The 15,547-nt window shown below is 41.0% G+C and overlaps 1 long non-coding RNA gene across 2 annotated transcripts; it reads left to right on the top strand.

Moving 5' to 3' along the window:
* The first annotated feature begins 1,789 nt into the window (after window positions 1–1,789).
* On the top strand, window positions 1,790–4,183 carry LOC146187749 (uncharacterized). 2 transcript variants are annotated; one of them, XR_014707420.1, is made up of 3 exons: window positions 1,790–2,417; window positions 2,505–2,644; window positions 3,467–4,183. It is a non-coding gene; the product is annotated as an uncharacterized LOC146187749 (long non-coding RNA). The 2 variants fall into 2 exon arrangements; XR_014707421.1 differs by having other exon boundaries at window positions 2,405–2,421.
* The last annotated feature ends 11,364 nt before the right edge of the window (window positions 4,184–15,547 follow it).

The raw sequence follows: 15,547 nt of genomic DNA, 5'->3' as shown, positions 1-15,547 counted from the left end.
GTGCGTGTCACTAGTCTCCGCCATTAAAATATAGGGAGAAAAATGAGCATGATAGCTACTGCTACCACCCAGTTTCAAAGGGGACGCTCCTATATTCCATCCATCTATCATCCCGTTTCCAGCCGAGTTACAATACCCCCTCGTAGACGTCTACTTAGACGGCTACGCGAGCAGCTGCCATCTTGGGATGTGTTCCAATTTTCGCGAAGCAGTCTCGCGAAGACTGCTTCGCGAGACTGCGAAGTCCAAAGTTTCATCCATCGCCTGCTCGCAGCGCGCGCCTCAGGTTTCTAGTGCAGGCGTCGCGTAGCGAAGGCCACGCGAAGGCATTCCTTCAGAGGGAAGCGTGCGAAACCGCAACCGAAACCAGCTACCGGCTACCGCTTGCCGTACCACGTGACGGCTAATTTCCCATGATTCTTTCCATTATATTTTTTATGACTAGGCTTCACTTTTCCGCCGCGGCACTCCCTCCTAGTTTTTTTCTTCCTCCATGATTCATGGCGAGTTTTAGCCGCCATAGAGTTAATACAAAGACTCTAGAGGGAAAGCTGGGCAGGAAAACGAGCTTCTCACTGGTTCGCCGCCATCATCAAATTTATCATTGTGGCCAGCACAGTTTCTGCTCACTGCGTCAAAAATGAACAAAGGTTTGAACAAAAGTTTTAAAAACCGCTGCCAATAACACAACTGTAGGAAATTTCTATACATTGTTTTCAAGTTTCAAGCATATTATATAATCTTTCAGGCACCTTCTTGGCCATAAAGGAATGATACAGAACAATTGGAAACCATGTTTGCGAGCAGACGTAGCAGATCAACAGTAAACACACACGAGCACCCTTTGACATTTACTGTATGCAGCACTAGCCATCCCGGATAGACCAAGGGCCGTTGCTGTGAAATTCGTCACCGTTTTTTTTTTTTAATATACTGTGGTCGTCGTCTTGCGCCAAAGCAAATTTCTGACATATTTTCAGGTGATCGGGCACAGAGGAGATGCATGTGCGCTCGACGGACGAAATGCATGCGAAGCGCGAAACAATCGCAGGGATAGCCGGCCTTGCGATAACAACTCAGAAGAATCAGGACACCTATGTGATGTTACAGTAGGTACGCGACGCAACATATCACAAGAAATGCTCCTCACGCGACGATTCTGCCGTTGTTTACAGCACCTACTGAACAGTAGCCGCCCGCCGTCGGTTAACTGCACTCCGCCATCTTCCCACGATCCAAGTTGCCAGCTTCAAACCATCTTCATGTGCCAGATTTAGCAAGTAAAATTCATCTGGCAACCAATGAACAGTGTGATAATGGCGGTACAGTGCCTAGAACAAGACCGACTGAAATACAGACCTGCACAAAAAACAGGGTCCTATGGGACCTCGTGCGCCAACTTTCGTTACCTTTCTCGTCGTTGAGGGCGCTCGGTTGACCTGTTCGTCTGTCATTTTCATCATCATCAAATCACAAATTAATATAAGGCCGAGGCTAGAGCCACGCCCGTGGCACTAGCAGGCTGCTGCTGCCACGCATAAAATACGTCACACTACGTCATCATAAACTAAGCAAAGAAAAAAATGTGCATGACAGCAAGTAAAACCTTTATAATTCTTATTTAAAACTTAAATTGTTGGTAAAAAAATGATTACTGTCCAGTTTTTTAATAATTTTTACTTATGTAGTGATCGGTAGCGTCGGCGTTTGGCGGTTTGGCGCGTTGGTCGCGCTGGCGAGCGCCAGGGGGGGAATTCTGTAACGCTCTCAATACAAAACCAGTCTCAAACCGCTCAACTTGCCCTGCTCCTATTGGTCGGCGGCCATATTGAAATTTTGCGTCATCACTGATCTCACCGGTGACTGCGCTTACGTCATCAACAAGACTAAAGTGGTGACGTTGCCCATGAGCTGAATATTGACTGAAATTGTGAGCGAAACGAGGTAACCCCAAAACCAGTCAACTGAGTAGAGCGAAAATGGCGGCTGTGTTCCTTGCGTTGTTATAGCGTTGCGCTGGCTGTGTGACAGTTGTGTCGGTGCGATCCACGGCGTTGAAGGGAGCACGAAGACGCGTTTGACGTACCGGTCTAGTTGTTCCGACTGTGTTCAACTCGGAAACCAGCAGAAAGTGGAGTGACTGTGCGGCGATTGCCGACGAACATCGATGAACGGGGGCTCACGCAGCTCACGGACGAGTGCGCAGCCACTGCGGCTGCATGCGCACCGCGTTTTTTTGCTATCGGGGGCTACCAGCTTGCGTCGGGAACGTAACATCGTTTGCATCGCATAGGCATCGATCAGCAGGTGCGTGTGCTGATAGCGGAAGCCATCGGGCGGAACGCTGATTGTCGTCAAGGCGCCGCAGTGCGATATGGAAAGAAGTCGCTAGGTTCTACGTTCTGAACATCACAGTAGTGAGTAAATGTTGGTTTTGACTGTGTGTGTTTGGCTACGACTTCGAAACGTCATTGTAAACTTGTATTGTGCCTATTTTATTACAGATCTGCGACGCGAACATACGCACTTTTGACCCTCGTTGCCCCGTGGGACCAAGGACTCCAAACAACGCGTTCGTCTAGCGGTACTCCTGCACGCCGAAAGGTGAACGAAGGCCTGCTAAACGCCTGCGACTTTTTCTTGGGTAAGCTGTAAAAAACCTGCGTCGGTTATCGAACGATATTGATTATATGCATTAATATGTGCAATCGACCACTTGCTGTAAGTTGGCTTCTCTGCAAGTCTTCTTTTCTAACCAAAAGGACTCGTTCCCCCTCGCAATGTTAAAAAACGAACAGAGGAAAGATCTCTTTTCTTTCCAGCTGTTGTCTTCGAGATTACCCAGCGACACCTGACGAAAGTTCAATACCTGTATATACCTCAAAATACAGGACGAAGGGACTAGGGATTGTAGTGCCTTGCCCCCATTCGTTACGCTCCCTCCCTACGACACGTTCGCTACTCGAAAGTGTGAGTACGCTGCAAAAAGCGCCTGCTTCTTTTCGTTTCAGCAAGAACTAGAAGAGTGTTGTGTGATAACGAGACCTTTTGGTTGGATTACGAGCCTTACAGAGAAGCTGACTTGTATTTCGGCGAGTGATCGATTGTCTGAATTCGGTGAAGCTGCATGCATAATACGGACTAGTTATGCATATGAATGCTTGTTAATGTACAAATTTAGTGTTATGGCACCAGGAACCAAATATTCAATGTTTTAAATCTCTTTACTGCCTAAGAAACCGTAGCGCTTGTGTTGTGCAGGTAATCTGTTGATTTTTGTTTATATCACTGTGAAGCTACAAGGCTATCCTTACAATGATGCTTGCTTGGACAGCCCTGTGACACGTTGCCAACATTCCTGTGAATGTTTATCACCTCACTGTGGGCTAGTTGGTATGGATCTTTGATTGTATACTAGAACATGCAAAAGGCGGACTTAAGTGGATGTCATTGTTTGGTTATGCAGGAGACAGTGACTACCCACTGGAGTCATGGCTGCTTACACCAATGCCAAGTCATCCCAGACCCAACTTGCTGTCCCTTCTCTGCTATCACCTTGCAGCCTGGCACAGTTGGTCACTAGCTGTGTGGTAAACATGCTTAAAACGAAAAGCGTAGCGTTACAGCAAGGTAATAAATATCCATGACGCTTATTGGAATCAGAAAATGGCACCAAAGATTTTTTACTGCCACATATACTCAGTAGAAGCACTTATTTCTTGGCCGCTGTATTTCACTCCAGTGTTTTTATTGAGAAAGAGACGTCATACATACCAGCACACTTACCTTGATGTACAATGACCATACAACATTGACATGTATATTGCAGAATAATTATCGGGCTCAAAGAAGCCGCTCCCTTTCAACATATTGAAGCTACCTATACAAATAGGTACTGTATGCATGGTGCAGTGTGCAAAACGCTTACATATCAGAGGTAAAAATGCCAGCTAGATGGTATACTACGAGAGATCTTGCTCGCAGTGCTAAATGCTGTAACAGCTGTTAGGAGAATGGTGTACAAATACTAGGCTGCAGTGCCCACAATGATTGCTGAATGATTACAAAATTCTAGTGAAAATAAAATAAGCATCACACATACATTGTTAAGGCAATGTGTGAGCAGATGTTATGTACACTAATAAAACGTGTAAAACTGCAAGGGGACTGCTGAGCAGCTTTAAGACAGTGGAGGCAGCTAAAACATGAGCGTTCAAAAATATTTTACACCATAAACATGGTAGAACGAGGGAAATAAGATGGCTACTCAATACAAAACAGCACTAAACAAGGGTTGAGGAGGAACCTTGGTTTGTGGTTTGCTAGCCAAAATCGAAATGTGGGCTCGGCTTGCAAACTGAGGCTCCCCTCAACCCTTGTTCACCGCTCTTTCATACACCATAAACATGTGATAAGCACCTCTTTACATAATTGTCACCTACTTTTGACCTTGGAATTTATTTTTCAAGTTGTTTTCACCAAATAATCAGAAAAAGCATCTTTTGTGCAAACTGGCTTTTCAATTGAAATGGTTTGTACATAATGCACACAACATGGAAAAGTAATAGAACGAGGAATGTGTGTAAAATGAACATCTTTATGAAACACTGCACAGACTCCATGATGACACTTCAAAACGCACACATTGTTCGCCTTCGAAGTAATCTGCACACCTCACTGGTGGGCCCCTTGTTTATAAGACTAGGGAAATTAAGCAGATTCACCAGCTCGCCTCCGGCATCGCGCACCAAGCTTGCGTGATGTGTTTGCCTTTCCCGTCGAAAGGGGGGGGGGGGGGGGGGATACCGTTCAACATGAACAGACACTGACAACGTTTCAACAATGTGCCACTAACAAACACAGCCTGCTGCGCGAAATACAACATACTGCACATCCCTGTCCAGACCTGGCTGAACAAGCTCGTCCTCTCCTCGGTCACTATATCAAATTTCTGAATGATGTATTTTCTTTCTCTGAACACACCAAAGGAAGCATTAACATCACAGTTTGTGTACCTTATAGAGACTAAACAATCAACATCAAAACATCAACGGAATATCGGGAACGGAGCCCGATGTGGCCGAAGTCAACTGGCTGCGAAGCACAGGAGTGACTGTCACCGTGGCTTGCATGAGGAGTCCGTGGTGGAGGGTCGTGTGTCGGATCTCGTTTCCCGCACTGCAATTGCTAACTCTTGCATAGTAGCTGCCACCTGCCTTACTGCAAGTGCAAACGTTCCTCTGTCGGCAAACACAGTAATGTAGCCTTCATGATCTTCTTGTATTTTCTTTTAAACAAACAGACCACATACCTCCCACTCGTCGCTCTTGCCATCGATAGTAAACCCTGTTTGACAACGCTGACACTCTTCAGTAAGCTGATGACTTAGTCGATTTTCATGCCCAACGCTTTCACCACGCTGATCACTGCAGGTTCGTAGCCTTCATTGTTTTCAATCGGATTTTTCCAGCTGCTCACGACATCCGCACAGGGCCTCGATTTCAGGCGACGCACGGAAAATAGCAACTAGCCGAGGAATCAGCTGTTTTCTGGCAAGCCGCCATGTGCACCCTTTGACACCTTCAGCGTGCCCTCGCGGAGACAAAAAGTTACTGAGGAGCAAATTTAATTGCGAAGCCTAAAACGTATCTCCTTATGCTTCATGTTTGTTAGTTGTAAATATAGTTCCTCAGTAGAATAAATATTTATTAATTTTATTTACTGCGTATTAACTGCGCCGTTTCATAAAAACTTAGGAGACGGTCCCTCATCGGCCTCGGCTAGCGTTGCGACAAATGTGTAGCAGTAGGCTCGACCGCGGAACGGGGACCTCAGAGGCGGAGTCATGCTACGAGTCGCTGGTATATCGCTGGCAATTGGTCGATTCCGTAATCCGTCACAATTGACGTCTTAAGGTCACGTGAAAGCCGCGTCAATTTGACGTCACGCTCTACAACTTGAGAGCGAAATTGAGAGCGTTACAGAATTCCCCCCCAGGAGTGCCAGGAGTGGAGGAGCGTGTGGGTGGGCGCTGCTTTAGGTCTGCTTAAAGGCCCGTTCATGCCCATCTACTACATCTACCTTGGTCAGCATTGCGCGCAGAATGACGGAGTTTGGACGCGCTTGATTGTGACATGCAGCTGCAGAGGAAGTTTTTTTTCTAGCTTCGTTCTGGGCTTCGGGTTCGGCTGTGCATTGTGCACTTCACTCGACGCAAGGAAATTCGTCTCCCCGTGGGCTGCTTATCTCGTTGTCTTCGTATTCCGCCTTCAAATACGAAAGAACTGCAGTTGCTGCAGTGTTCTATTCCATAGCTCTCAGGCGGTACGTTAAGGCACTGCAGTTATCTCCGAAATCGTTCTGCGGCCAGCTAGGCTACTCGTCCGCAATCAATTCAGTGCTAGAATTTCGTGAAAAACAATTTGATAGAATCGCCTGTCAAAAAGGAACTGCAGTCAGGAACAGCTGGTGAATATTTGAGGTTGCTTTTGGTACTTACATAAAACTACATGTATGAGCGCGAATTGGGTTTGCATTGTGGCTCAGCAGTGTGGCTGATCAAGCTATGTTGGTAGGTCAGCAAAAACGGGACATAATGCAGACTCCTGTTTTTGGAAGGTGCACTTGTACTCTGCAGTATATGCCTTGTATCTGAAATAACTCAGCCCTTCTTGCGGAGCCTCTCCGCCCATATTTCAATAAAGTTGCCATCTTTTAGATATTTGTCAAGTCAGTGCAGTGCAGTCTTTTGGCTTGTTCTTGTGTGAAAAAAAAAAAAAAAATGATTTCCATGGAAATCAGTTTCTAAACACGCTTTTGGAACAGACTCGAAGCTCCAATTTGATTAAATTGAACATTCCAGTTGGGCAGTTCAGCTAAGGCTTCCAATCTTAATGCTTATTCTGCCGGCACTGACCTGAAATGGCAGCTCCAAGCAGGCGACAGGCAAGCATGCATATGACACATAAACCATACGAACCTACATATATACCGGAAGAATTGACACAATCTTTTCTTTTTGGGACCTCGCACATTGGACCCTACTTAGTAGCAGATCTTCAGGGATCAAAGTTACTTCGTTTAATCAACTGCTGTGGTCGTAGAAATTATGCAAACTACACAGCAGTTTAAGTTGCAACATTTGTTTATTGAATGTTCAACAGGGCCTTCTAATTGAATGTTCCAATGTGATTGCCAATCAGAAGTAGAAAAACCATTTGAGCTACATGATTACATTCACAAGTCCAGCTGGCATGTCTTATTTAATCTACTTCATTCCTAATAGACATAATGGTATCTTTTTATTTTTGTCTGGGTTAAATTGGCACCATACTTGGCAAAATTACTGTTCAAAAGCAGTTTAATTACATTACCAATTACTTGCAAGCAGTGTTAAAAATGTAATGAAATTACTAATTACTGCTCCCAAAAAGTAGTAACATTACAATTACCTCTGCAGAGCAAATTCCTTCTCATTTACTGTCTGGATTTCATCCGTATAGAAACTAAGTAAAGCTTGTGAACAAAACTTTTCCCCAGACACTAGAGCACATTCTTTCATCTTACCGCCAAATTCTATCCAGTGAAACTATTCCCTCTCCTTTTCCTACATAACAGGCTATTAAAAATATGACAATGGCAACAAAACAACAAAAACAGAATCATGGTCAAACACTCGCCACATTCATTGCACTCAAAGAAGTAATAAGAGGCAAACTCGGTGCCTTGCTCTCGCGGCGAGCTGCTTCCACCGTTCTAAGCCACTGAATGATATGATTTATAGATTCCATGTTCGCGGGACCATGGCAGCTTGCGCTGGGTAATTTTCACACCATGAACATTTCCGCCTGTCTCTTCCCCCCCCCCCCCCCCAACTCCTTTTTCGCCCATGATGACAAGTGTAACAAAGCGGCACTGTGCCTATAGCCAGTATGCAACAGTGAGTGTTACTGCGCACTTTCAACTAGTTTTGACCTTCAACCATTTTGCACCGCTGTCGCTTCGATGGACCCTCGACGCCTTACATGTACCTGCTTAGAGAATGGTTGTGACCCTTGGACACACAGTTCTACTCAATTCTGTATTTTTTTGTTCATCCATCACTGTGGGACAGGCTTGCCGCATATGTCATTACTGCTTTCTTAGCATCGTACCGGGAGTGCATGATATGATGTATAGAAACAGCAGTTATTCACTTTAGCAAAAGTAATTTTGAAATGAATGAATTACTTTCAGTGCTTAAAGTCTGGCTCTGTCAGAGAGGGTACTCTAGAAATTCGAGCATATTATATACGATCATATTATATACGAAGGAGGTTTTCGTGATCATTTTATGACATGCACCCGAAAAAATTAATCCCTGTGCTCTGCAAGCATGATCGACAAACAATATGTGACATAAAGCAGCTTATAGTGAAACAACAAAGCGTTAGCACTTGTAACATATGTAATATTGTTTCCTGAAACCACTATCTTGTAGCACAGTTCACATCGAGAACTGAATTTCTGACTGTCTGGTTGCGAAGAAAACTTTATAAGAGTAAATAAGTTTAAATAGAAATTTTGCAAATAAATGTATTTGAGTAAACTTTATAGGAGCAGCGAGAGTGCTATGTTCTTTAAAACACTTTACACAGGAAGCACAATCTTAATCGCACTTTAAATGTAAAATCAACTAGGTAGGAAAAATATATTCTATAATTTTTACACTTCAAGTGAACCCATTGACAATTAGCAAGAAATATTGTAAGAACTACCAGCTTGGTCTGTTTGACTGGTGACGAGTACAACATCTGAATAATATTGTGTAAGCATATTGACAATTTGCTCAGCCAGCACCTAAAACACAGTGTGCACTGAACCAGCAAAATCGAAGAGATGGTATGTGTGTAGAATAACTTAACTAGTTCCAGCCTCTGTGTAGAGGGACTGACCTTTGTTTTCTTCATTGCAGATTTTAGAAATTCTGATTCTTACTAAAACAAAGCAATAATTCTTAAAACAACTTGCTGCAAAATTTTCTAACAATCATAAGCATTCTCTGATTGCCACTGAGAAGAATAAAAGGTTGCACCTGCTTCATATTCGTGCAGTGCTGGACACCCAATATATTCAAGTCTCAGACCTCTCGTAAAAACTGGTGAGGGTTCTTGGACGCCGCAACACCCCCCTGACTTTAAGCTCTGCTTGTGATAATCTTTTGATGTGTCTAAAATAATAATGTGAACTATTGTGAGTTGCACATTTATTGTAATGCTAGTGTAGTGCATCTGACAAGTATATTCCCACTGAAATCAGCACTAGCAGGTAATCTATATGTCTCAAAAGGCAAGCATGATACCTTGCTTGTGACCACTGATAAGATAGAAACTTGGAGGATGACAAAAAGACTTGAAATTGAATGTTGGAAAATTACCAGTGCACACAGGACAGGGACAAGGAAGAGAACACCACAAGCAAAGGTAGGAAGAGAGCCTAGTGGATTAGTGAACAAGCGGGAAGTCAAAGGCAAGGTATTCAGCAGTTAGTTGTAAAGGAATGAATTCTAGGAAAATATATATTACCAAGGTGACCCAGATAGCCAGGTGGGCTTAGGAAGTAGACAGCCTGTAGGGATAAAGCATAGTTTACATTGGAGAGGGTTAGTTGGAGAGAAACTAGAGGCCTTTATCCTGTATAGTGAATGTGGTTATGCTAATGATATGTAACTTGAAACTTGCATGCCCTGGAGAGGCATGCTGTGTTGTACATTTTCATTGCCTAAAAGAAACTCTGAGATATTTAGTGTTTTAAAACATCTGCATTGTAGTCATATTAATACACGCTGTTTCACAGGCAGCTGAATTTGACATACATTTAAGATGGCGGACATATCAAGCACATTGATTTGAGCGTACTAAAATTGCTCTTAGTAATAGGTTTGAGTCGGTTTATGAGCTTTAACATCCCAGAGGGACTCGGGCTATGCCACATGCTGTAGTGGAGGGCTTTGTAAATTTTTACCACCTGTGCACTGACATCGCAGAGCACATGGGCACCTTGCTTTTCTTGCTGCCAAAAAGCAGTTTCCACAGCCATGATTCGATCCCATATTCTTGGATAGAGCAGTCGAGCGCCCAGTCACTGAGCTGTTGAGGTGCTATTTAAATACTTATACTTACCATGTGGATTGAACTATATATAGACATACGCACATCAAATGAAAAAAAGCAAAGTCATATATGGGAGGCAAGATGGAATTGCAGTTTCACTTCACTGTGCCATGCATGTTCTAGAGCGTACAGTTTTACTGATTCTGACAGAATGTATATGATAATATCGATAGTACTAATTGGTAACTTGCATTTAGAAACACTGAGCTTTGTTCACCACTTGATGCAGCATATAATTATGTCCAGTGCAGGAGGGTTCTTGCATCAAGCTTTCTGTGTCAGGTAGTGGCTGCTTGGCACAGCCAGGCAGCTACAGGTCAACTGCCAGAATGTGTTGATGTGAAGCAATTTGAGAACAAATTATTTGTTCCATATGACAAGAAATGAAGCTCACTAATTTAGCAGATTGAACAGTTTTGTTTTGCATGAGAGGATGACAGCACACAAAAATGGATAGGGGCACATATGGCAACAAACAACGATATGCTTGGTGAGCACTCATTTGTTTGGTTATTCCTTCAAGGAAAGGAATGATGAATTGTGTCTTCGTCATTTCTGAGCCGTTCATTCCTGTCTTCCAAGGTTTCAGTAATCTTTAAGGGAGGAGATAAGAATGAAATATATAACTGCCGACCAATTTTCATTCGACCGTTTTTGTTTTTTTTCAAAAGCTCTAGAGAAAGTTATAGTTAAAAAAACTGAGAACTCTTCGATAAACACTCTTTACTATTAATGACAATCAGTTCGGCTTTTGCAAACGATGGTCCACTGAATCTGCTCAGCTGCTGCAAAATGAAATTATTTTACAGGGTTTTGAATGTAAGAACACAACGCTAGGCATGTTTGTAGACTTTGGTAAAATGCATGAACTCCTCAGTCATAACATATTACTTCATAAACTTAAAAGGTATGGCATCCGCGGCTCTCTTCTTAATCTGTTTCTCTCATATAGTCGGCGTAAACAGGCTGTCTGTACTGATGGTAACCTGTCTGGTTTAAAAACTATACAATGTGGAGCTTCCCAGGGTAGCCCTCTGGGTCCGTTTCTTTTTAGTGCTTATATTAATGATATGGTTATATAAACTTGCTTTCAATGTTCTGTAAGCTGATGATACAAGCTTTTTCTTACTGACTCATCCACAGGTAACCTATTAAAAAGAGGGAACATTGTTCTTCAGTCATTAAACAGATGGTTAATATCAAATGAACTTGTTAATTGTCGATAGTAAGAAATTTAAAACAGTTTTCTTTTGACCTTTAAACTTTAAAGGAACTTTATCAGCACTCATTTTACTTACCTTAAAACTTAATAATACAATAGAAATTATCGACAGCTTTAAATCATTTGCTGTTATTTTTGATGCACATATGAAAGGAACAGAACAGATTACATATATTGCAAAGAAAGTGTCACAGTCTGTTGGCATCCTTTGCAGGTGTCACTGAGAGTTTTCTCCAAATCTAAAGTTGATAATCTACAACACAATATTTCAATCTTATCTTAACTATTGCCATTTGGTCTGGACCATCACATAAAGCACTAACATTAATAAGGTACTAATGCTTCAAAAGAAAGTAATTAGATTAATAGCCGGGGACAGTTATACAGCTCATACAGCACATTTTTTTTTTCCTTAAATATGAGATTATTTGTATTCAAATACCGGCTAGTATATTATCTGAGGTTCTATTCTTCCACAGCAGCTGCTTTTCTTATGTCCCTGGCGGAAATGTCCATGGCGTGAACAGTACCAATTGTGCAAGCTGTTGTGGCCAAGTGGAAAATATATAATGCTCATTTATTCATTTTATGGTTAAGATATGAAGCAGTAATCTACCAGTTTGCGTACTGCAATTACTTCATTTATATTTGCAGCCGAAAATGAAGCTAGCTTCCAGTACAGCACTTGGAAAATATACTATTTAAAATATTAATGGGACTGGTATGTTTCAAGCAATTTAAGATAAACAGGCCTAGCTCTTGCTTTCTAATTTCACCTTGAAATAAAAAAAAAAATTCGCATCCGACCCGACCAAATGACCAATTGAACTGAAGTGATAACAGTAACCTCGCTGTAGCAAACTCGGAGTTAATTGTAAAACTCAAGTCCCAATTCATGTTCAGTAGACGACTGTAAATATTTGAACTTTTATAGTAAAGACATTTTTGACAAGAATCGGTTATATATAGTATCTGGCAGCGGCGACGTACTTCCCATGAAATGACATCGCCGCACGCGCGATACAAAATCGCGAGGCAAAGTTTTCTTAAACTGGCTTTACCACTAGACTTTCAGCTGTGCTAAGAAGCTAACTTTACGTAGGCCTCGGAGCTGTGAGGGAAAGCATGCGGTGTGTAGGAAAAAAACAAAACAAAGAAAACAAAGGAATGTGGAAAGAAGGTGGCGCGGTTCATTCGGAGAGCAAATGGGCAGCGAGAAGTACGGAAGGAACGAAACGGCCTGACGTTCACAACAATTATTGTGCAGTGCGAGGCATGCGGTGGCAAGAATTAGTGCATGAATGCGGAACGCCTTTGCTTCACTTGGCTGTCGCGTGCATTTCTCGTTGATTGCCTCTTCGATGACAAACAGCGGAAAGTGATGCTGTGTTCTTGCAAGGCTTTGGTTTTCACATGAAATCAAACTCAGTTGTATTCGATTGTTGTGTATGCATGCTTGAGGTATGCTTCCACGAGATGTAAAAAAAAATCTTATAGCCGAAAAAAAAAAAGAAAGAAAATTGCGCATAAAGATTTGAGAGAGATGGAAGGTATTTTAGAGTGTTTTATTTTTATAAAGCAGCAACACATATATATTTATTAAGCCATTTATAATAGACAGCACATCTGCGCCATATATATCATCACAATTATACTGATTTAGTAAAGACCCTTATATAGTCAATATAAAGTCATGATCGGACCAGCAATATATATTGCTGGTCCGATCGTGACTTTACTATTAAAGGGTTCATTCAACCTGAATCAGTGCTTTCAAGGCCTGCATTATATGACCTCTTAGCTCCCATTTTGCAGCCAGGTCAAGAAAGAAAGTCATTGTCCCATGTTCCCTATAGAATACTATGCCTCCAAGATATATATTTTTGATTCGCACCATCTTTCAGACCTGGTATATCTCTTTTTGACCCCTATAGAACTTTGCCATGTCATATTCTGTTCCCACCTTAACTATTGCACGCTGATATATGGGGGGCAACTACTAATAATAGACACCAAGTACACTTCTGCGTCTAGAAAAGAAAGTTATTTCCCAGGGAGCACCAAAATATTGGAGCAATGTAACATTTTTGTTTCATTTGAACATTATTTTGATGTTATCAGTGTCTTTATTTGAAATATTTTAGCAATAGGGGACATATTAGGCTGGTATAATGTGTTGATAAACATTTAATTAATATAAATCTAACTTGTATGCAACATAAATGTAACATTCGTGAAAGTGTAGAGTAACCTTGCCGAGCATGTAGGCCCGCTCACGATGGTACACAGCTTGCGCGCTTTGCAAAGACCACAATACAGCACAACTACATATAACAGCACAACTTCTACACTCACCTCTGAACAAGTCATTTAGAGTCATGCTTTTATATCCATAGCCGATGGGTGTGCAAGGAGTCATAGTGACGAATGAATAATAATCAAAACTCTCTAACAAAATATTAGGGCTGCTTTCATTCTACGGCAGGCATAATTTCAAAGCTCTAGTTGAAAAGAAATATGTTATTGAAAAAACATGGTTACTGGAAGAAAAAGGCCAAAAGTGCTGGGACTTAGTGTTCAAAATGTATATTCTATGTTGCTTTATATATTTATGATCCAAATATTATTTAATATTTAGCAGACAATATTAGAATAACATTTGTTTGTAACATTAAAGTAATGTTTGCAATATGCAACATAAAACATTATATAACATTATTATAATATTTGGCAGTTATTAATAATATAATGTTTCTTTTGAATGTTACAACTATGTGACAGAACGTTAGGCAACCTTCAGGCAAGTTAACAATTTTGTAACATCATTCTAATGTTTGGTGCTACGTAGTTGCATAAACAATGTATTGTATTTGCATCCTTCAACAGAGGTTATCATGCATTCAGCATCAAACTGTGAATATCATTACAATCTTTTTTATCAATTCGACTTTGCTTATGAAAAATGTCAATTTTTAATGACCCAATCAGGGGAAGCACTATGTTTCAATATTTTTAACATGTGCCTATGAAAAAGGGATGATACATTACCAAACTAATTACCTTCTTCACTCTTTACTATCTTTCCAATCCCTGTCATATGACAGTCACACATAAAGTTTTGTGTTCAATATGTTTCTAGAGTGACCTGTTTTTCTATTTTATTGTGCAATATGATACCTAATTCATTCAACCTAAAAATGGGACTTTTTTGTGCATTTTTCTATATTATTGTACATATAGTAATGTTGCATATTGTCAGTACTTTGGTTCATTTTTCATTTATATGCATGCAAAGCTGAATGTCTTTGCTAGAAACTTCTTTGAACAATTCTGTTGCTTCCTTGACCTCGTCCTTAAGCTGTCTCTACAGCTTTCTGTCAGAGAGTCTGTAAATGAAATGTTGAGAATAAACATGAATTGCTTTCAATTGATTTGAATTGCCTAGTGAAAAAATAATAAAAAAGAGCCCCATTTACAGCTGGACTGTTGAACTGAAGATCACTTCTTTCCAGCTAGAAACCATATATATTTCTTCCAGAATGACATATTTTTCGAGCTGAATTATATATTGCACTGGAAAACCTGTTGATCAGGAATGTTTTTACTTCCTGATGGAAAATTGACATTTCCAGTCAAACAGCTAGAAAATTTGCAGCTAGAGTGCAACAACAGTCATAGTGACATATGAACTGCACAACACTAAACAACATGCAACTCGATGCATCGTCCATATGGATACCATATGCATAGAGCCAAGCATACAACATACCATGCCATCATTAAGAGCCTTTACTTGTGATGTTAAACGTATGTCATCAGACCAGGTGGTTCATATAAGATTTGGTGAAAATGAGTACAGAAGCCTTCTCCTTGATTGTTCATGTAAACAGAAAAAAGAGGGGTGGTATAGTAAGCAAACCTTTATAACAAAATTATATATATATTTGTGCATGCGCTCTGTTTCAGGCAGAATTTAAGAGATTTAGGTGCAAATTATACTTTTATTTAAAAATGTATTTGCGGTAATAAAGAAAGCGGCGAAATTCTGCAACCTGTACTGCTTGAAGTATATTTTTATTATGTTGTTTTATAGTTATTATTGAAACCGTATAATGTGGAGTACACTATATATCAAAGCAATTTTTCTTTGTAATGTTAAATTCATGTTTATAAT

The sequence above is a fragment of the Amblyomma maculatum genome, chromosome 5 (genome assembly GCF_055883805.1).
Source record: "Amblyomma maculatum isolate TAMU_Amacu chromosome 5, ASM5588380v1, whole genome shotgun sequence".
NCBI classification, from domain to species: domain Eukaryota; kingdom Metazoa; phylum Arthropoda; class Arachnida; order Ixodida; family Ixodidae; genus Amblyomma; species Amblyomma maculatum.
This window is presented reverse-complemented; position numbering and strand designations above follow the sequence as displayed.